The 24,132-nt window shown below is 48.0% G+C and overlaps 1 long non-coding RNA gene across 1 annotated transcript; it reads right to left on the minus strand.

Annotated features, from left to right (window-relative positions):
- Positions 1 to 18,539: 18,539 nt before the first annotated feature.
- LOC138651803 (uncharacterized) lies at positions 18,540 to 23,093 on the minus strand. The gene is made up of 2 exons (XR_011315534.1): positions 22,949 to 23,093; positions 18,540 to 19,722 (listed from the first exon to the last, which is right to left on the minus strand). It is a non-coding gene; the product is annotated as an uncharacterized lncRNA (long non-coding RNA).
- Positions 23,094 to 24,132: the final 1,039 nt, after the last annotated feature.

Genomic DNA, 24,132 nt, shown 5'->3' on the forward strand with positions numbered 1-24,132 from the left:
ACTTTGCTCTGCTTTCAACAGGGTCAACAAAGTACGCATGCGCCGGAGCCGCAGTGTGAATACAAGAAGAGGACATCATCGTAAGAAGATGGGAGGCCCCGGACCAGACCGCGACGCCCATCGGACCGGACCGGGACCGCCCCTGGGTGAGTATAATCTAACCTCTTTTTCTCATCTTTCAGGTTACATCGGTGGCTTATCTACAGCATTCCAGAATGCTGTAGATAAGCACCTGATGCCGGTGGGCTTACCTCACCTTCGATTTTGGGGGTGACAGGTTCCGTTTAAACCTGCAATATTGTTTACATGCATCAAGGCACTGTTTGAGTTGTATCCAGTAGCCAATGTTTACATTGGTATTTTTACCTTTTGTATACCATTTTGCACTAAGTCACTGCACTAATGATTTTTTACACATTGTTAACAAGGTATACTTCTGGTTTATGTTGTAAACAATTAAGTAAAGGTTTATAATAAAAGCCAGCAAGCTTTTTTTATCATTTAGTATTGGGCTAATATCAATTAACCAATAGTGGGCAGTGAGATAGCAAGTCTCTATGGCATGAGGCATCTTGTATAATAAGTTTTGTTATCTGTGTATTTTGGGGATTTTTTTTGAAAATTGAATAAAAGTAATTATTAGTTTATGCATTCCTATTCCTTCGGTTATTTTGAAGGGTTGGTTATAAGATTGTGATTTTGGAGTGTGATTTTAGCATGTTCAAGGGCTAATATGTATATTCAACAGAGGTATTATGTAGAATTTCCCTTTATAAAGAGATGTGTGGGTAAGATTTTCAAACAAACTAGGAGCATATATATACAGCATGCTTAATTGCTCATATTATTATTCCATGTAAGGCTGAAGCCTGAAGACGTGTGTGGAGCATATTAATGCATTGATGTTCCAAAATGTCCAAGTGCAGCTTTAAATGTCAACACCAGGCTACCAGATACAAGGTGAAAGAGATTGTGCTGGGGACCGCACAATAAATTTTGCAGTTATTATCATTGCTAGAGACAGGGAGTCCAATTTTCACCATTGCACAATGTGAAAAGTTTTTAAAAAGTCACCCAAGGGGTCTGTATCAGACCAGCTGAAAGACGTCGTGATGGCGATATCACAAAACATTTTGCAGTTATTACAAGAGACAGAGATAGGGAGTTTCACGATTGCACAACGTGCAAAGTTTTCAAAACATTAAAAACAATACCCATGTGGGGTTTACATAGATGACCACTAAGTTGAAAATGTTGGTGGACATCCTTCCCCCGTGAATTGCACCTCGTGTACGTGGCCCTCACCTGTAATCTTTAGGGGTGAAAAGAGCTAGAACTTCTGCCAGCAGCGTTTTCTGAGGGTAAACTTTTTAGCAAGTCTTCCACAACGGCCCTCTGGCATGCATGCACTTAAAATAACATGTCTGCCTACGACTGGAGAGAAGGAAATTTCTTATACCATGGTACAAGAAAGGTGCACAGCCAGTATTTAATGTTGGACAACATATATGTTTCACACGAGGGTCTTGAGAAAGGCATCAGGACATGAACTCTGCCATGTGTGGCAGACTACAAAAAGTCAAACGTTCAGTGTCCTCACCAGGAAGAACACTAACCATCCTCTCCTGTTCACGATGCATAGCCTCCTCCTCTTCTTCAAGCCATCCAGGCTGGACAATTAGGAAAACACGGCACTTCTAGATTTCCGGTGGTGCACAAGTAGGATAACCAAATCCGTCAGCTGTGATGTAGAAATTCTTGGCACTCATATAAGTGTGTTCAAGAACTTATTTATTGAGTGAAGAATTTCTAGAAATAAATGAGACATTTCGGTCAATACCTGACCTTCATCAGGAAACGCTTCATGTCTTAGCAGTGGATACTGCAGACTCCCACACAGCGCACTGCCACACAGATCTCCTCTATCCAGGTGACTGATGAAGGTCAGGTATTGAACGAAACATCTCATTTATTTCTGGAAATTCTTCACTCAATAAATAAGTTCTTGAACACACGTATACGGATGCCAAGTATTTCTACATCCAGGCTGGACAGGTATGAATCCAGGATTGGGAGTCCCCACTGTAGCGCAGACCAAAAACTCCTTTTCCTCCTCATCCTCCTCTTCCTGTTCCTTGTTATTACCCTTAGAATATTGTGTGAAGCTGGGCTGTGTGGTATCAGCCACTGTAAAATCTTTCTCCATAGCAACCTGCTCTGCATTCAAATCTTCCTCTGAGACTCTGTAGAGAACATTTGAATAGACAGAGTAGCGGGATAGTCATGCTGATAATAACGTCATCAGTGCTCACCATCATGGTGCAGTACTCAAAGTTTTGAAGAACCTCACATATGTCAGCAATCCACACCACTCGGCAGTTGTTATGTGTGGGGGCTAAGTGTCACTCTGACAGCATTAAGAAGCTGGAATTCAGACACTGCCCTCTGCTGCTCACTAAGCCTTGCCAACATATGAAAAATCGAATTCCAGCATGTTGTCTGGTCACAAATCAGTTGGTGACAAGGCAAATTAAAGCGCTGCTGCAGCAAAGCTAGACCAGCGAAAGCCTGAGATGACTTTTGGAAATGTGCGTTGACACTGCGTACCTTGACAAGTAGGTCTGGCAAGTCAGGGTATGTTTTTAAAAACTGCTGTACAACTACAACCAAGTTCAGAACGTGGGCTATGCATGGAAAGTGTACCAGCTTGCTGTGCTTTAAAGCCGCCACCAAATTACGTCCATTATTGCACACAATCAGACCTGGTTGGAGGTTCAGCGGGGAGAGCCACTGATCGGTCTGTTCTTTTATACAGTTTAACAGCTTGGCTGGGTTGTGAGCTTTATCATTTAAACAGATGAGCTTCAGCAGAGCGTGCTGCCTCTTCGCCAAGGCAGTGCTGCAGACTTCCCAGCTAGGGAGTCAAGGGGAGGCTAGTTCCGCTGAGGATGAAGGACAGGAACTGGATTACGAGGAGACTGAAACCCTGATGGAAGTTGGGCTCGCTATTCTTGTTATGGGTAAGATGTGTGATGTCCCAGTGTCTGACTCTTTCCCAGACTCCACTAGGTGTAACACATGCTTATGGAACATGGGGACGGCACACCTGGAAAAATAGTGGTGGCTGGGAATCGAATACCGTGGGCCTGCTACCACCAAAAGGACGTGGAAAGACTCACTTTCCACAAGTCGAAACGTCAACATTTCCAGGGCTAGCAATCTGGCAATGGCAATGTGGGTGTTTAGCATTTGGGATGTGAGAGGGTGGATATTTCTGCATTCTGTTAAACGTCTGGGGCAGGGACAACTGAACGTTGCGCTGGGACAATGAACCGGACGTGGTTGCTGACTGTTGTGTGTGTGCAATTTCAGATTGTGGGCAGGAGGCATCTGTGCCTGCTTTATGGACAGCGGATTAGGAAGGACGTAACACAGGGGAAGCGGCAGTGGTTTCACCCTCAGACAGATTTTGCACCCAGGGGTTCCACCCACCTACTGGCTGGGGTGCTTGGCTGCCATGTGCTTTTGCATGCTCAGGTTGGCAATGTTCTTGCCTCTTTTTAGCCATGATATGGATGCAGGCGCCATGATACATAGGCAGGCCTGTCATAGATGGATTACATGCTGTATCATTTATCATCCATCTCTGTATTATTGGCACATGCTGCTTGAGGCTGTTCAAAGAATGTCTGCCATAAACAGTCCGTTGTTATATTGAACCAGATTATTTTAGGTTATTTTACCTCCCCCTGTTACCAATGTTACCTTGTCTTATTCTGCAACCTCTTGCAGTGTCGGCCGCATCTGTATACTTAGTGGCCTCTAGAGAGCACGCTATGAGTTGAGCAATTATATGCTGGGATTATTACTCGTATGCAGCACATATAAGAAGCTTTGTTGCAGGTCTCTATATATGGGGGTTATTCATTGATTTATTGGTATTTTTGTTGTGCACCTTAGCCTATTACCTTACACCTTCCTTCATTTCTTTCATTAGCTCATTGTTTTCCCACCTATAGCTTGTTAGAAATGTAACAGGGTGAGTCGGGGTCAGCTGCCGCCGAGTGGGGGCGCCAAATCGTTCTATCAGGGTGCCAACCTCCACTGTTAGGAAGGGATAGCAGCTAAGTGTAGGGCTATTTGTCAGGACAGGTGCACAATTAGATCTTTCTTTCATATTTTTTTGTGTTTCACCGGGATTTGGTATTTTTATGATATTTATAATAAAGCTATTGTTTTAAGGGACTACATGTGACACACATACACCTCCTACCCCCACGGCTCCGCTATGTACACTTCACACACCTGTGGCTCCGCTCCATACACCTCCTACCCCCACGGCTCCGCTATGTACACTTCGTACACCTGTGGCTCCGCTCCATACACCTCGTACCCCCACGGCTCCGCTATGTACACTTCGTACACCTGTGGCTCCGCTCCATACACCTCGTACCCCCACGGCTCCGCTATGTACACTTCGTACACCTGTGGCTCCGCTCCATACACCTCGTACCCACACGGCTCCGCTATGTACACTTCGTACACCTGTGGCTCCGCTCCATACACCTCGTACCCACACGGCTCCGCTATGTACACTTCGTACACCTGTGGCTCCGCTCCATACACCTCGTACCCCCACGGCTCCGCTATTTACACTTCACACACCTGTGGCTCCGCTCCATACACCTCCTACCCCCACGGCTCCGCTATGTACACTTCGTACACCTGTGGCTCCGCTCCATACACCTCGTACCCACACGGCTCCGCTATGTACACTTCGTACACCTGTGGCTCCGCTCCATACACCTCGTACCCACACGGCTCCGCTATGTACACTTCGTACACCTGTGGCTCCGCTCCATACACCTCGTACCCCCACGGCTCCGCTATTTACACTTCACACACCTGTGGCTCCGCTCCATACACCTCGTACCCACACGGCTCCGCTATTTACACTTCCCACACCTGTGGCTCCGCTCCATACACCTCGTACCCACACGGTTCCGCTATTTACACTTCACACACCTGTGGCTCCGCTCCATACACCTCGTACCCACACGGCTCCGCTATGTACACTTCGTACACCTGTGGCTCCGCTCCATACACCTCGTACCCACACGGCTCCGCTATGTACACTTCACACACCTGTGGCTCCGCTCCATACACCTCGTACCCACACGGCTCCGCTATGTACACTTCCCACACCTGTGGCTCCGCTCCATACACCTCGTACCCACACGGCTCCGCTATTTACACTTCACACACCTGTGGCTCCGCTCCATACACCTCGTACCCCCACGGCTCCGCTATGTACACTTCACACACCTGTGGCTCCGCTCCATACACCTCGTACCCACACGGCTCCGCTATGTACACTTCACACACCTGTGGCTCCGCTCCATACACCTCGTACCCACACGGCTCCGCTATGTACACTTCACACACCTGTGGCTCCGCTCCATACACCTCGTACCCACACGGCTCCGCTATGTACACTTCGTACACCTGTGGCTCCGCTCCATACACCTCGTACCCCCACGGCTCCGCTATGTACACTTCACACACCTGTGGCTCCGCTCCATACACCTCGTACCCACACGGCTCCGCTATGTACACTTCACACACCTGTGGCTCCGCTCCATACACCTCGTACCCACACGGCTCCGCTATTTACACTTCACACACCTGTGGCTCCGCTCCATACACCTCGTACCCACACGGCTCCGCTATGTACACTTCGTACACCTGTGGCTCCGCTCCATACACCTCGTACCCACACGGCTCCGCTATGTACACTTCACACACCTGTGGCTCCGCTCCATACACCTCGTACCCACACGGCTCCGCTATGTACACTTCCCACACCTGTGGCTCCGCTCCATACACCTCGTACCCACACGGCTCCGCTATTTACACTTCACACACCTGTGGCTCCGCTCCATACACCTCGTACCCCCACGGCTCCGCTATGTACACTTCACACACCTGTGGCTCCGCTCCATACACCTCGTACCCACACGGCTCCGCTATGTACACTTCACACACCTGTGGCTCCGCTCCATACACCTCGTACCCACACGGCTCCGCTATGTACACTTCACACACCTGTGGCTCCGCTCCATACACCTCGTACCCCCACGGCTCCGCTATGTACACTTCACACACCTGTGGCTCCGCTCCATACACCTCGTACCCCCACGGCTCCGCTATGTACACTTCACACACCTGTGGCTCCGCTCCATACACCTCGTACCCCCACGGCTCCGCTATGTACACTTCACACACCTGTGGCTCCGCTCCATACACCTCGTACCCACACGGCTCCGCTATGTACACTTCGTACACCTGTGGCTCCGCTCCATACACCTCGTACCCACACGGCTCCGCTATGTACACTTCACACACCTGTGGCTCCGCTCCATACACCTCGTACCCACACGGCTCCGCTATGTACACTTCACACACCTGTGGCTCCGCTCCATACACCTCGTACCCACACGGCTCCGCTATGTACACTTCGTACACCTGTGGCTCCGCTCCATACACCTCGTACCCACACGGCTCCGCTATGTACACTTCGTACACCTGTGGCTCCACTCCGTACACACACGGCTCTGCTACAGCCACACTGTAAACCCCTCCTGACCCCCATCATCCAGCACCATGACAACTAGCACAGCAGTCCTGCATACACTGAGGCCCCTGATCATGTGACCCCTTACTCCTCCCATCTTGTGACCTCATCACAGGTCCTGTGTGTGCACAGAACAGCCGTATATATATGGGTTGAGCCTAGAGTGTATGGGCTCCTTCCAGGTCCTGACTGCAGCCCATACACTCTAGCCGGCTCAGTACTGAAGACGCTAGACTGTATGGGCTCCTTCCTGGTTTCCTGACTGCAGCCCATACAGTGTAGCCGGCTCACTACTGAAGATGCTAGAGTGTATGGGCTCCTTCCAGGTCCTGACTGCAGCCCATACAGTGTAGCAGGCTCACTACTGAAGATGCTAGAGTGTATGGGCTCCTTCCAGGTCCTGACTGCAGCCCATACAGTGTAGCAGGCTCACTACTGAAGATGCTAGAGTGTATGGGCTGCAGTCAGGTATATATTATTGAAGATAGCAGACTTTATGGGCTGCTGCCTGGCCCTGACTGCAGTAAATACATGACACTAGACTGTATGTGCTCCTTCAAGGTATAAATTATTAAAACCAGCAGAATATATGGGCTCCTGCCAGGTACTGACTGCAGGCCATACAGTCTAGTCAGCTCACTGGTGAAGACACTAGACTGTATGGGCTCCTGTCAGGTATATAGTATTGTAGATATAGACTGTACGGGCTCCTGTCAGGTATATAGTATTGTAGATATAGACTGTACGGGCTCCTGTCAGGTATATAGTATGGTAGATACAGACTGTACGGGCTCCTGTCAGGTATATAGTATTGTAGATATAGACTGTACGGGCTCCTGTCAGGTATATAGTATTGTAGATATAGACTGTATGGGCTCCTGTCAGGTATATATTATTGTAGATATAGACTGTACGGGCTCCTGTCAGGTATATAGTATTGTAGATATAGACTTACGGGCTCCTGTCAGGTATATATTATTGTAGATACAGACTACGGGCTCCTGTCAGGTATATAGTATTGTAGATATAGACTGTACGGACTCCTGTCAGGTGTATATTATTGTAGATATAGACTGTACGAGCTCCTGTCAGGTGTATATTATTGTAGATACAGACTGTACGAGCTCCTGTCAGGTATATATTATTGTAGATATAGACTGTACGAGCTCCTGTCAGGTATATATTATTGTAGATATAGACTGTATGGGCTCCTGTCAGGTATATATTATTGTAGATATAGACTGTACGGGCTCCTGTCAGGTATATATTATTGTAGATATAGACTGTATGGGCTCCTGTCAGGTATATAGTATGGTAGATACAGACTGTACGGGCTCCTGTCAGGTATATATTATTGTAGATATAGACTGTACGGGCTCCTGTCAGGTATATAGTATTGTAGATATAGACTTACGGGCTCCTGTCAGGTATATATTATTGTAGATACAGACTACGGGCTCCTGTCAGGTATATATTATTGTAGATATAGACTGTACGGACTCCTGTCAGGTGTATATTATTGTAGATATAGACTGTACGAGCTCCTGTCAGGTGTATATTATTGTAGATACAGACTGTACGAGCTCCTGTCAGGTATATATTATTGTAGATATAGACTGTACGAGCTCCTGTCAGGTATATATTATTGTAGATATAGACTGTATGGGCTCCTGTCAGGTGTATATTATTGTAGATATAGACTGTACGAGCTCCTGTCAGGTATATATTATTGTAGATATAGACTGTATGGGCTCCTGTCAGGTATATAGTATGGTAGATACAGACTGTACGGGCTCCTGTCAGGTATATATTATTGTAGATACAGACTGTACGGGCTCCTGTCAGGTATATATTATTGTAGATATAGACTGTACGGGCTCCTGTCAGGTATGTATTATTGTAGATATCGACTGTACGGGCTCCTGTCAGGTATATATTATTGTAGATATGGACTGTACGGACTCCTGTCAGGTATATATTATTGTAGATACAGACTGTACGGACTCCTGTCAGGTATGTATTATTGTAGATATAGACTGTACGGGCTCCTGTCAGGTATGTATTATTGTAGATATCGACTGTACGGGCTCCTGTCAGGTGTATATTATTGTAGATATAGACTGTACGGGCTCCTGTCAGGTGTATATTATTGTAGATATAGACTGTACGGGCTCCTGTCAGGTATGTATTATTGTAGATATAGACTGTACGGGCTCCTGTCAGGTATGTATTATTGTAGATATCGACTGTACGGGCTCCTGTCAGGTATATATTATTGTAGATATGGACTGTACGGACTCCTGTCAGGTATATATTATTGTAGATACAGACTGTACGGACTCCTGTCAGGTATGTATTATTGTAGATATAGACTGTACGGGCTCCTGTCAGGTATGTATTATTGTAGATATCGACTGTACGGGCTCCTGTCAGGTGTATATTATTGTAGATATAGACTGTACGGGCTCCTGTCAGGTGTATATTATTGTAGATATAGACTGTACGGGCTCCTGTCAGGTGTATAGTATTGTAGATATAGACTGTACGGGCTCCTGTCAGGTATATATTATTGTAGATATAGACTGTATGGGCTCCTGTCAGGTGTATATTATTGTAGATATAGACTGTACGGGCTCCTGTCAGGTATATATTATTGTAGATATAGACTGTACGGACTCCTGTCAGGTATATATTATTGTAGATATAGACTGTACGGACTCCTGTCAGGTATATATTATTGTAGATACAGACTGTACGGACTCCTGTCAGGTATATATTATTGTAGATATAGACTGTACGGACTCCTGTCAGGTATGTATTATTGTAGATATAGACTGTACGGACTCCTGTCAGGTATGTATTATTGTAGCTATAGACTGTACGGGCTCCTGTCAGGTATATATTATTGTAGATATAGACTGTACGGACTCCTGTCAGGTGTATATTATTGTAGATATAGACTGTACGGACTCCTGTCAGGTATATATTATTGTAGATACAGACTGTACGGACTCCTGTCAGGTATGTATTATTGTAGATATAGACTGTACGGGCTCCTGTCAGGTATGTATTATTGTAGATATAGACTGTACGGACTCCTGTCAGGTATGTATTATTGTAGCTATAGACTGTACGGGCTCCTGTCAGGTATATATTATTGTAGATATGGACTGTACGGGCTCCTGTCAGGTATATATTATTGTAGATACAGACTGTATGGGCTCCTGTCAAGTATATAGTATGGTAGATACAGACTGTACGGGCTCCTGTCAGGTATATATTATTGTAGATACAGACTGTATGGGCTCCTGTCAGGTATATATTATTGTAGATACAGACTGTACGGACTCCTGTCAGGTATATATTATTGTAGATACAGACTGTACGGGCTCCTGTCAGGTATATATTATTGTAGATACAGACTGTACAGGCTCCTGTCAGGTATATATTATTGTAGATATAGACTGTACGGGCTCCTGTCACGTGTATATTATTGATGTCAGAATGTATGGGCCCCTGTCAGGTATATATTATTGATGTCAGAATGTATGGGCTCCTGTCAGGTATATATTAGTGATGGTATCAGAATGTATGGGCCCCTGTCAGGTATATATTAGTGATGGTATCAGAATGTATGGGCTCCTGTCAGGTATATATTATTGATGTCAGAATGTATGGGCTCCTGTCAGGTATATATTAGTGATGATATCAGAATGTATGGGCTCCTGTCAGGTATATATTAGTGATGGTATCAGAATGTATGGGCTCCTGTCAGGTATATATTATTGATATCAGAATGTATGGGCTCCTGTCAGGTATATATTATTGATGGTATCAGAATGTATGGGCCCCTGTCAGGTATATATTATTATTGATATCAGAATGTACGGGCCCCTGTCAGGTATATGTTATTGATGATATCAGAATGTATGGGCCCCTATCAGGTATATATTATTGATATCAGAATGTATGGGCTCCTGTCAGGTATATGTTATTGATGATATCAGAATGTATGGGCCCCTATCAGGTATATATTATTGATATCAGAATGTATGGGCTCCTGTCAGGTATATATTATTGATGGTATCAGAATGTATGGGCCCCTGTCAGGTATATATTATTATTGATATCAGAATGTATGGGCCCCTGTCAGGTATATGTTATTGATGATATCAGAATGTATGGGCCCCTATCAGGTATATATTATTGATATCAGAATGTATGGGCCCCTATCAGGTATATATTATTGATATCAGAATGTACGGGCCCCTGTCAGGTATATATTAGTGATGATATCAGAATGTACGGGCCCCTGTCAGGTATATATTAGTGATGGTATCAGAATGTATGGGCTCCTGTCAGGTATATATTAATGATGGTATCAGAATGTATGGGCTCCTGTCAGGTATATATTATTGATGGTATCAGAATGTATGGGCCCCTATCAGGTATATATTATTGATATCAGAATGTATGGGCTCCTGTCAGGTATATATTAGTGATGATATAAGAATGTATGGGCCCCTGTCAGGTATATATTAGTGATGGTATCAGAATGTATGGGCTCCTGTCAGGTATATATTAGTGATGATATAAGAATGTATGGGCCCCTGTCAGGTATATATTAGTGATGGTATCAGAATGTATGGGCTCCTGTCAGGTATATATTAATGATGGTATCAGAATGTATGGGCTCCTGTCAGGTATATATTAGTGATGATATCAGAATGTATGGGCCCCTGTCAGGTATATATTACTGATGTCAGAATGTATGGGCTCCTGTCAGGTATATATTATTGATGTCAGAATGTATGGGCTCCTGTCAGGTATATATTATTGATGTCAGAATGTATGGGCTCCTGTCAGGTATATATTATTGATGGTATCAGAATGTATGGGCCCCTGTCAGGTATATATTACTGATGATATCAGAATGTATGGGCTCCTGTCAGGTATATATTACTGATGATATCAGAATGTACGGGCCCCTGTCAGGTATATATTAGTGATGATATCAGAATGTATGGGCCCCTGTCAGGTATATATTAGTGATGATATCAGAATGTATGGGCCCCTGTCAGGTATATATTACTGATGATATCAGAATGTACGGGCCCCTGTCAGGTATATATTAGTGATGATATCAGAATGTATGGGCCCCTGTCAGGTATATATTACTGATGATATCAGAATGTATGGGCCCCTGTCAGGTATATATTAGTGATGATATCAGAATGTATGGGCCCCTGTCAGGTATATATTACTGATGATATCAGAATGTATGGGCCCCTGTCAGGTATATATTATTGTAGATATAGACTGTACGGGCTCCTGTCAGGTATATATTATTGTAGATATAGACTGTATGGGCTCCTGTCACGTGTATATTATTGATGTCAGAATGTATGGGCTCCTGTCAGGTATATATTACTGATGATATCAGAATGTACGGGCCCCTGTCAGGTATATATTACTGATGATATCAGAATGTATGGGCCCCTGTCAGGTATATGTTATTGATGATATCAGAATGTATGGGCCCCTATCAGGTATATATTATTGATATCAGAATGTATGGGCTCCTGTCAGGTATATATTAGTGATGATATAAGAATGTATGGGCTCCTGTCAGGTATATATTAGTGATGGTATCAGAATGTATGGGCTCCTGTCAGGTATATATTAGTGATGGTATCAGAATGTATGGGCCCCTGTCAGGTATATATTATTGATGGTATCAGAATGTACGGGCCCCTGTCAGGTATATATTACTGATGATATCAGAATGTATGGGCTCCTGTCAGGTATATATATATTAGTGATGATATCAGAATGTGTGGGCCCCTGTCAGGTATATATTACTGATGATATCAGAATGTATGGGCCCCTGTCAGGTATATATTAGTGATGATATCAGAATGTATGGGCCCCTGTCAGGTATATATTACTGATGATATCAGAATGTATGGGCCCCTGTCAGGTATATATGCTGCGATTGTTCTCGTATGCCGATTCGGCATGAAAAAATAATCACAGATGTGATCTGCCCCATAGATTAACACTGGTCCGAGTGCCATGCGATGTTTTCTCACATAGCGCTCGTCCGTATTCTACGCTAGTGTGACCCCGGCCTTAAACTTATGAAGAGACACAGACCACCTGCAGCTCAGCCTTCATCAATATTTAAATTACAAGTTTTTCACCATCCAAAAAATGCTATTTTTTACCTAGTTCCATAGGTTTCTTAAAGGGAACCTGTCACCAGGTTTTCCCCATATATTGTACCACCAGAACCTATATGCCCTTATACACACCCTTCTACAGTGCTGTACCGTACATACCGTATATACTCGAGCATAAGCTGAGATTTTCAGCCCACTTTTTTGGGCTGAAAGTGACCCTCTCGGCTTATACTCAAGTCATTGTCGGCGGGGGAGGGGGAGCGGCGGCTGTCACATACTCACCTGCTCCCGGCACGGTCCCTGCATGTCCGATGGTCTCCGGGCAGCTCTTCCTTTGTTCAACGGTCACGTGGAACCGCTCATTAATGAATATGGATGCATATTCATTACTTTAATGAGCTGTCCGTGACAGCTGAACATAGGAAGACGCTGCCGACTCCCGGAGACCATCTGACAGTGAGAAGCTGCCAGGGACCGCGTCGGGGGCAGGTGAGTATGACTGGGGAAGGTGAGCATTGCGCGATATTCACCTCTCCCCTTTCCACCGCTGCGGGCCGCTCTGTCCTCTGGCTGTGACTGTTTAGGTCAGAGGGCACGATGACGTAGTTAGTGTGCGCGCTGCCCTCTGCCTGAACAGTCAGTGCAGAGGATGGAAGACAGAGCAGCGCGCAGCAGTGGAAAGTGCCGGGGGCCTGAGCGAAGAGAGGCGAGTATGTGTTTTTTTTTTATTTTATTCGCAGCAACAGCAAATGGGGCATAATGTGTGGAGCATCTCATGGGGCATAATGTGTGGAGCATCTCATGGGGCATAATCTATGGAGTAAAATCTATGGAGCATCTTATGGGGCCATCAACCTTTATGCAGCATTGTATGGGGCAAAAGTTTCTATGAAGCATCTTATGGGGCCATTATTAACATTTGTGCAGCATTATATGGGGCATATTTTAATATGGAGCATCTTATGGGGCCATCATAAACTTTATGGAGCATTATATGGGGCTCCTCATTCAATATGGATATTCAAAAACACTTAACCTACTGATGTCTCAATTAATTTTACTTTTATTGGTATCTATTTTTATTTTTGACATTTACCAGTAGCTGCTGCATTTTCCACCCTAGGCTTATACTCGAGTCATTAAGTTTTCCCAGTTTTTTGTGGCAAAACTAGGGGGGGGGGTGGTCAGCTTCTACTCGAGTATATACGGTATATCCCTAAGCCAATGTGCATAATGTAAATAACTTCTTATACTCACCTACGGGGCGGTCCGGTGTTATGTTTGGCGCTGGTCTTCATCCGGCACAGTCCTTCCCGTGGATGATGTGTTCTACATCATCCAAACAACCTCCCTCATCACGCTTCTGTGCAGGAACACTTCTCTGCCGAGCACAAAGCAAAGTACTGCAACGGGCAGAAAGAAGTGCGATGCACAGGAGCACGATGGAAGACACCGTGTGGATGACATAGGACGCGTCATCGACTCAAAGAAAGAAGGACGGTGATAGAAGAGGAGAAGGCCCCGGATTAAGACTAGCAAAGCCCATTGTATGGGGCTAGGCAAGTCTTAAGGGCATACAGATAGTGGTTGTGCTTTATAAAATGCTGTATATAAGGGTATACAGGCAGTGGGCCTACTATATATACACAGCATTCTAGAATGCTGTATATAAAGGCATATAGATAGTGGTCGTACTTTATGTGGGGGGGGGGGCGGCGCAGAAACAATGTTTGAATACCCTGTAGTAAGTGAACGGCTACAGTGCAAGAAAATAAAGGGTACTTAGTTAACACTTTTTTGGGGGCCTGAGAAAGGAGTCAGAAAAGAGCATCGGGGCGGACGCGCTGCTGTGAATGTCAGTGTCTATATCTAGCACGGCATAATTTTCATAACCAGCAGAGGGAAAGCTGACAGCTGATGTTAATATTCTGGAAAGGAGCCAATAACCATAAAGGTTCCCAGGCTATTAATATCAGCTCACAGCTGTTTGCTTAGCCTTTACTGGCTATTTTACAGTGGGACACAAAATATTGACATGGGGTCCCCCTATAAAAGCTGTAGGCTGATATTAATAGTCTGTGAAGAGGCCATGGATATTGGCAGCCCCAGAGGCTAAAAACCATCAGCTCTCAGCCATCCCAGAAATGGCGCATCTTATACAGGTCCTTCTCAAAAAATTAGCATATAGTGTTAAATTTCATTATTTACCATAATGTAATGATTACAATTAAACTTTCATATATTATAGATTCATTATCCACCAACTGAAATTTGTCAGGTCTTTTATTGTTTTAATACTGATGATTTTGGCATACAACTCCTGATAACCCAAAAAACCTGTCTCAATAAATTAGCATATTTCACCCATCCAATCAAATAAAAGTGTTTTTTAATAACAAACAAAAAAACCATCAAATAATAATGTTCAGTTATGCACTCAATACTTGGTCGGGAATCCTTTGGCAGAAATGACTGCTTCAATGCGGCGTGGCATGGAGGCAATCAGCCTGTGACACTGCTGAGATGTTATGGAGGCCCAGGATGCTTCAATAGCGGCCTTAAGCTCAACCAGAGTGTTGGGTCTTGCGTCTCTCAACTTTCTCTTCACAATATCCCACAGATTCTCTATGGGGTTCAGGTCAGGAGAGTTGGCAGGCCAATTGAGCACAGTAATACCATGGTCAGTAAACCATTTACCAGTGGTTTTGGCACTGTGAGCAGGTGCCAGGTCGTGCTGAAAAAATGAAATCTTCATCACCATAAAGCATTGACCCTGTCCTTGATGAAACACAGTGGACCAACACCAGCAGCTGACATGGCACCCCACACCATCACTGACTGTGGGTACTTGACACTGGACTTCAGGCATTTTGGCATTTCCTTCTCCCCAGTCTTCCTCCAGACTCTGGCACCTTGATTTCCGAATGACATGCAAAATTTGCTTTCATCAGAAAAAAGTACTTGGGACCACTTAGCAACAGTCCAGTGCTGCTTCTCTGTAGCCCAGGTCAGGCGCTTCTGCCGCTGTTTATGGTTCAAAAGTAGCTTTACCTGGGGAATGCGGCACCTGTAGCCCATTTCCTGCACACGCCTGTGCACGGTGGCTCTGGATGTTTCCACACCAGACTCAGTCCACTGCTTCCTCAGGTTCCCCAAGGTCTGGAATCGGTCCTTCTCCACAATCTTCCTCAGGGTCCGGTCTCCTCTTCTCGTTGTACAGCGTTTTCTGCCACATTGTTTCCTTCCAACAGACTTACCATTGAGGTGCCTTGATACAGCACTCTGGGAACAGCCTATTTGTTAAGAAATTTCTTTCTGGGTCTTACCCTCTTGCTTGAGGGTGTCAATGATGGCCTTCTTGACATCTGTCAGGTCGCTAGTCTTACCCATGATGGGGGTTTTGAGTAATGAACCAGGCAGGGAGTTTATAAAAGCCTCAGGTATCTTTTGCATGTGTTTAGAGTTAATTAGTTGATTCAGAAGATTAGGGTAATAGGTCGTTTAGAGAACCTTTTCTTGATATGCTAATTTATTGAGACAGGTTTTTTGGGTTATCAGGAGTTGTATGCCAAAATCATCAGTATTAAAACAATAAAAGACCTGACAAATTTCAGTTGGTGGATAATGAATCTATAATATATGAAAGTTTAATTGTAATCATTACATTATGGTAAATAATGAAATTTAACATTATATGCTAATTTTTTGAGAAGGACCTGTAGATCTGCCAATTCTGGTACTTAGCCTCGCTCTTCCCACTTGCCCTGTAGCAGTGGGGCTCAGATTTGTGGGGTTGATGTCACCATTTTATTGTCAAGTAACATCAAGCCCACAGGTAAGTAATGGAGAGGCATCTATCAGACACCTCTCCATAAGTAAGCTGGCCTACTGTCACCTTACAATACAAAAGGTGACATTAACCCCTTATTACCCCATATGCCACCGCTACAGGGCAGTGAGAACAGAGGCTGAGTGCCAGAATTGGCGCATCTTACAGATGCACCTTTTCTGGGGTGGCAATAACCATGGTCCCTCTCTAGGCTATAATATCTGTCCTCAGTCACTGACTTTCCCTCAGAAAATTGTGTGGGAGCCCACGCCAGTTTTTTCAGTGAAAACATTTTTATTAAATGCATACAGGTCCCAAATTTTACACACACACACATACTACTAACCGTATTAGTCACTGACCTATATAAATCTAACCGTTCTGCAATGGTTTACTGTATGTAAACCATGTCTCCTATCCTGCAATGATTTGACAGAAGCCGACAAATTAACTATTTGTAAATATTATAAGCTGTCAGTGTGATTTTACTGTACACTGCACCTGAATTGCAAGCCTTTAAAAGGACACCATTGCGTATTTCTCGCAAGTCAAACTGATGGCCCGTGTGGTATGAGTTTTTCTTGCATAAACAGACTTTCATTGGGGATTCTCGGCTGATATACGGTGCAAATCGCAGCATAGTGCAATTTCACTCGCACATATAATACGGCCGTGAAAAAAAAAAAAAAGTGATGGGAGCTGCCCAACAGATTAACATTGGTCCGAGTGCTATGCAATTTTTTTTTCTCGCATAGCACTCGTCCGTATTCCTCTCTAGTGTGACTCCGGCCTTAAAGGGAAAATCATTCAAAATTTGAAAATTTCAATTTTTTAAAATTTCTGATATTTTTACAAAATAAAGCAAAACATTAACCCAAGTTTATCATTAGCCCAAGTTTACCATTATCATAAAGTCTAATATGTCAGGAAAAAAAACAACCTCAAAATCAATGGAATATGTTGAAGCATTCCAGAGTTATTACTACATAAAGTGACACTGGTCAGATTTTAAAAAATTGGCCCCGTCACTGAGGGGTTAAATGCTTGTACAAGTGAACATTGTTTCAAAAGTGGTTTACCTGTCTAAGACTGGTTTCACACCAGCGTTCGGCAGCCTTCTTCCTCCGTTAAGCCCCACCCACTGCTACACCTCTTTCAGCTCCGCCTACGTCTGCATGCATCCCCCATCATTAACATTGGGTACACAGGCACGTGTCGTTTTGACGATGCACTGAACTGCGTCGAACGCAACATGTTGCATTTTGTTGCGGTCGGCGCAGCATTAAAACAACGCATGCAGAGGCATCCGCTTGGCCTGCGTACCCAATGTTAAAGATAGGGTATGCAGGACGCATGCAGATGCAGGACGCATGCAGACGTAGGCGGAACTGAAGGAAGAGGTGCGGCATTGGGCGGGGCTTAACGGAGGAAGAAGGCTGCCATCCGCAGCCCTGCCGAATGCTGGTGTTAAACCAGCCCAAGGCTGTTATTATAGCACCTTACGTCTTACGCTAGGTTCACATTGCGTTAGTGCAATCCGTTAAGCGCATAGCGCTAGCGGATTGCGCTAACGCAATGTTTCTAGAGGGTCGGCGTTCACCCTCCCCGCTAGCGCAGATCCCTGATCTGCGGTAGCGAGGAACGGGCCTCAAAAGAACGGCACATCGCTAGCGCGTGCCGAAAATGGCATGCGCTAGTGATGCGCTTCAGCTAAAAGTAACATTGCTGTCCATGGGTGCGCTAATGGACCCGTTGCACGGCGTTAATTTCGACATTTTCGCCGTGCAACGCAGTCCGTTAGCGTTAACCCATTAACGCAATGTGAACCTAGCTTTACACATACATCATGGGCTTGTCCTGCCCTACGCATGAAATGAAAGACAAATACAATGTGGAGACTTAATCAGAGCAATGTTTTATTTACATTCAGAACTGGTTTAAGAGGTAAACAATTACCATTTCTCACAGAAATCTCAGACTTTTACTTATAGAAATACTGGATAAATATCATTTTAACAATAGATATAGAAATATTTCTAATTTTATAAAACTGCCTTTTTTTGCATAGAAAAACTTTATGCCTTTCCTTGTTTCATTTTATGCCTTTGCTTGTTTCATTTTATGCATTTCTAAAGTATTGTAAAAATGTAATATGCTGTTGGTGCATGCGGGCAGGACTGTCGGTAGGGTATGCGGCTCTGAAGCCCCCCCCCCCCCCCTCAGGCCTGCCTCCGGTGTCTGAGATTCCGGTGTCCCGGACCTGAGATCATAATACCGGCCTTGAATTGTGAAGGACACGGCAGCCGATCCTGAGAAACATCCAAGGTGGGAATGCCCCATCATGTCGAAGAGAGTCTGCTAGATCCAGGCCTAGCAGACCAGTACTGGTGGGTTCATGGATGCCAGGAGGGAGCTGGCCTAAAGGAAGGTCTCGTCTTTTCCTGGCGGGTCAGGAAGTTGTCCCGTCGTTTTTTTTTTTTTGGACAGAACATTTCCAAAACAACCAAATTTGAACAGATCTCTTGGGAGGCAGACTTTAGTCCTCTGTTGCAGAAGCGAAGTACTCTTAAACTGATAGGCGCAGAGTAGGACGCACTAGAAAGTTGGCGTGCATGATTGTTCAGGGCGCTGGCGGTGTGGACCGGCCACCAGAGAAGGCCTAGACCAAAGCCTGGATATTTTAAGAGCAAGGTCACTGGAGCCTCTGGAAAACGTGGAGGCTGCATGAATAGGAAGGTTTCCTCAGGAGACGTCCACATTGCTCAGGGGAAAACTAGGACATATTTGTCCTGTGTTTTTTTTTTTTTAAAGTAGCCCCCTTACTGCCTCGTAGGATATACCAGTCCTTAAGATCACAAATCCTTTTTCGCAGAGCGATGATGAAGACGGGCATGGAATAACCTGGACGCAGAGAGGCGAGAGGGTAGGGCGATTCGTGGCATGAACGGTCCTCCGGGGAACCCCAAACACTCTTGATGTGTTAGGGCCTTGCCTCGTAGACCACAGATGATATGGTAGTGACAATTCTAGGTGGGAGATTAGAGTGACAATTCCACTGTCGCCCTCAAAAGCCATATCTGGGAAGAAAAAAAAAAAATTAAAAAGAAAAATCGTTAATAAAAAAACCTCCCAAAACCTAAGGCCTAAACTGGGCTGGGCGGTCCAGACCCATGTCTTCCTCCTACTGACATTAAGTTAAAACAGATTAGCTTCGTGCTAGTTGGTGGTGTACCCTCCTCTACAGGAAATACCTAAATTTTTTTTTTGCATAGCATAAGCAGCATACACCCATTTTTTTTTTGTGTACCCCAATGAAGCATTAGTTCCCCCACATCAACCAGAAGGCCACACAGCATAACCTCACTCCTCCAGTCAGAAACCTCCACCTCACATTAACCAGCGGACCCCACAGGATAAACCCAAAGCCCACCAGACATTCCCTCCCACAAGCGTAAATCCCCATATGACGCCCCCTGCCCCCAACCATAAATCCCATCAGACACCCCCCCAATCGGATGCCACCCCAGCTTAACCCCTCAGCATAAACCCCCATCGGACGTCCACCCCTCCTCCAAGCATTACTCCCATCGCACACGACGCCCACCCAATAATAAACCCCCACCGGACGGCCAAACCCCCACAGGATGTGGACCCCCCCATCCAGCACACACCCCCATCAGACGTGGACCCCCCCATCCAGCACACACCCCCATCAGACGCGGACACCCCACCCAGCACAAACCCCCCCCATCGGACGTCCACCCCCGACCCAGCCTAAACTCTTATCGGACGTCCACTCCACCCAGCCTAAGCCCTCATCAGCCCCCCAAACCCAACCCATAAGCAGGTCGCCCCCCAATAAAGGGGATCCCTCCGTAAGCGGCAGGTCGCCTCCCCACGTCCCACCACAGGCAGGTCGCCTCCCCACGTCCCACCACAGGCAGGTCGCCTCCCCACGTCCCACCACAGGCAGGTCGCCTCCCCACGTCCCACCACAGGCAGGTCGCCTCCCCACGTCCCACCACAGGCAGGTCGCCTCCCCACGTCCCACCACAGGCAGGTCGCCTCCCCACGTCCCACCACAGGCAGGTCGCCTCCCCACGTCCCACCACAGGCAGGTCGCCTCCCCACGTCCCACCACAGGCAGGTCGCCTCCCCACGTCCCACCACAGGCAGGTCGCCTCCCCACGTCCCACCACAGGCAGGTCGCCTCCCCACGTCCCACCACAGGCAGGTCGCCTCCCCACGTCCCACCACAGGCAGGTCGCCTCCCCACGTCCCACCACAGGCAGGTCGCCTCCCCACGTCCCACCACAGGCAGGTCGCCTCCCCACGTCCCACCACAGGCAGGTCGCCTCCCCACGTCCCACCACAGGGGTCCCCCAATAGCCTGCAGCAGGTCTCCCCCCACATCCCACAAGCAGATAGCCCTCAAATCCCACAACAGGGGTCCCCCACTAAAAGGGGTCCACCCCGTAAGCAGGTCACCTCCAAACCCCACCACAGGGGTCCCCCCCAACAGCCAGCAGGTGCCCCCCAAAATCCACCACAGGGGTCCCCCACAATAGTCAGCAGCAGCAGGTGCCCCCCAAAATCCCACCACAGGGGTCCCACCACAATAGCCAGCAGCAGCAGGTGCCCCCCACAACAGCCAGCAGCAGTAGGTGCCCCCCCAAATCTCACCACAGGGGTCCCCCCACAACATTCCACCACAGGGGTCCCCCCACAACATCCAGCAGCAGCGGTGCCCCCCCAAAAAGCCCACGACGGGGGTCCCCCACAACAGCCAGCAGCAACGGTGCCCCCCCAAGAGCCCACCACGGGGATCCCCCACAACAGCAGCGGTGCCCCCCCCACAAAGCCCACCACGGGGGTCCCCCACAGCAGCAACGGTGCCCCCCCACAAAGCCTACCACAGAGGTCCCCCACAGCAGCAGCGGTGCCCCCCCCACCACGGGGGTCCCCCGCAACAGCCGGCAGCAGCGGTGCCCCCCCACAAAGCCCACCACAGGGGTCCCCCACAGCAGCAGCAGTGCCCCCCCCACAAAGCCCACCACGGGGGTCCCCCACAGCAGCAGCGGTGCCCCCCCACAAAGCCCACCACGGGGGTCCCCCACAGCAGCGGTGCCCCCCCCACAAAGCCCACCACAGGGGTCCCCCACAGCAGCAGAGGTGGCCCCCCCACAACAGCCGGCCGGCAGCAGCGGTGCCCCCCCCCCACAAAGGCCACCACAAGGGTCCCCCACAGCAGCAGCGGTGCCCCCTTCCCACAAAGCCCACCACGGGGGTCCCCCACAGCAGCAGCGGTGCCCCCCCCCACAAAGCCCACCACAGGGGTCCCCCACAGCAGCAGAGGTGGCCCCCCCACAACAGCCGGCCGGCAGCAGCGGTGCCCGACCCCCCCCCCACAAAGCCCACCACAGGAGTCACCCAAAGCAGCAGCGGTGCCCCCCCCCCACAAAGCCCACCACGGGGGTCCCCCACAGCAGCAGCGGTGCCCCCCCCACAAAGCCCACCATGGGGGTCCCCCACAGCAGCAGCGGTGCCCCCCCCCCACAAAGCCCACCACAGGAGTCCCCCACAGCAGCAGAGGTGGCCCCCCCAACAACAGCCGGCCGGCAGCAGCGATGCCCCCCCCCCCACAAAGCCCACCACAGGGGTCCCCCACAGCAGCAGCGGTGCCCCCCCACCACGGGGGTCCCCCACAGCAGCAGCGGTGCCCCCCTACAAAGTCCACAACGGGGGTCCCCCATGGTGGTCCCCCACAGCAGCAGCGGTGCCCCCCCCCCCACCACGGGGGTCCCCCACAGCAGCAGCGGTGCCCCCCACCACCACGGGGGTCCCCCACAGCAGCAGCGGTGCCCCCCACCACCACGGGGGTCCCCCACAGCAGCAGCGGTGCCCCCCACCACCACGGGGGTCCCCCACAGCAGCAGCGGTGCCCCCAACCACCACGGGGGTCCCCCACAGCAGCAGCGGTGCCCCCCACCACCACGGGGGTCCCCCACAGCAGCAGCGGTGCCCCCCACCACCACGGGGGTCCCCCACAACAGCCGGCAGCAGCGGTGCCCCCCCACAAAGCCCACCACAGGGGTCCCCCACAGCAGCAGCGGTGCCCCCCCCCACAAAGCCCACCACGGGGGTCCCCCACAGCAGCAGCGGTGCCCCCCCCACAAAGCCCACCACGGGGGTCCCCCACAGCAGCAGCGGTGCCCCCCCACACAGACAAGCAGGTCGCTCACCACAGAGCCTCCCCCCAATAGCGAGCAGCAAGTAGCATTTTTTCACCCTGAAACCACTAACCTCCATGTGCCATGGCGTCCACAAGCTAGAATCATGCTGCTTTGCTTTGCCGCCTTCATGATGTGACTGAAAACACGCCCCTTCCCAATAGGACACGCCCCCCGGAAATGACGTCACACCTGGAAGGAGCCCATACACTCTAGCATTTACCATATATATGTGGTGGTGTGCACCTGTGGCTCTGCAGGTGGAGGTAGGTGGTGGAGGCTCCATTATTCTCTATGTTGATTATTTATCCCTCTTCCTTCTATATCGCCTCCATACTCCGCAGCACTGTACACACATTATCATCACACTCACTATAGTCCTTATTCACACCTGTGCTTCCTTTCTGTGTCTGTGCAGTGATTGCATCTTCCTTTTTGCCTCCAGACAGTAATGTCCTCCCCTTTGCACTGGCCACTGTAATAATTCTCCCTTCTTCCTCCACATGATAATATTCCTCTATTAACCTGCACGCGGCCATAATTCCATCTATGAGCCCCTAAATAGTATTAACCCTTTTCTGACATCGGGCATATATTTACGCAGATGTTGGACTCCCTCACTTTAGCCAAAATCTTTCCCGGCACCTCAGCTGTTTTGGACATTTAACTTCTGGCCATGGGGCCGGAAATCTGACCGCCGGTGACCTCCGTCACGTGATCGCGGGTCACCGGTTCATTGGCAGGACAACCAGAGTTCTCCTGGAGACCTCTATGGTTGTCACTGCCGGCTTGCTGTGAGCGCCGCACGATGGTCTGTGCTCATAACAAGTGAGTAAGGATACTTTCACACATCAGGTTTTTGTTTTTAGGCAAAGCAAGTTTGCCACCACTGGCCTCACAGAAATAGACTTTTTCAGTCTTTTTCTCTGAGGATTTTGTTAACCTCATGGTGGAGCAAACCAATTTCTACTCTCCTCAATTTTTGGTGCAAAACCCCGGTTCATCATCTTCTAACTGGTCTCCTGTAGATGCAGTTGAAATGATGCAGTTTTGGGGCCTGGGCCTCCACATGGGGATCCTGAAGAAACCAGAAATTCGGCAATATTTGGGTGTTGATATTTTATATACTCCAGTGTTCCGGATGGTCATGGCCCGGACACGTTTTGAGGCCATCCACAAATTCCTGCATTATAACAATAATGCACAGTGTCCCTCATGAGATGACCCTAACTTTGACCATCTGTTCAAAGTTTGGCC

The sequence above is a fragment of the Ranitomeya imitator genome, chromosome 10, assembly GCF_032444005.1.
Source record: "Ranitomeya imitator isolate aRanImi1 chromosome 10, aRanImi1.pri, whole genome shotgun sequence".
NCBI classification, from domain to species: Eukaryota; Metazoa; Chordata; class Amphibia; order Anura; family Dendrobatidae; genus Ranitomeya; species Ranitomeya imitator.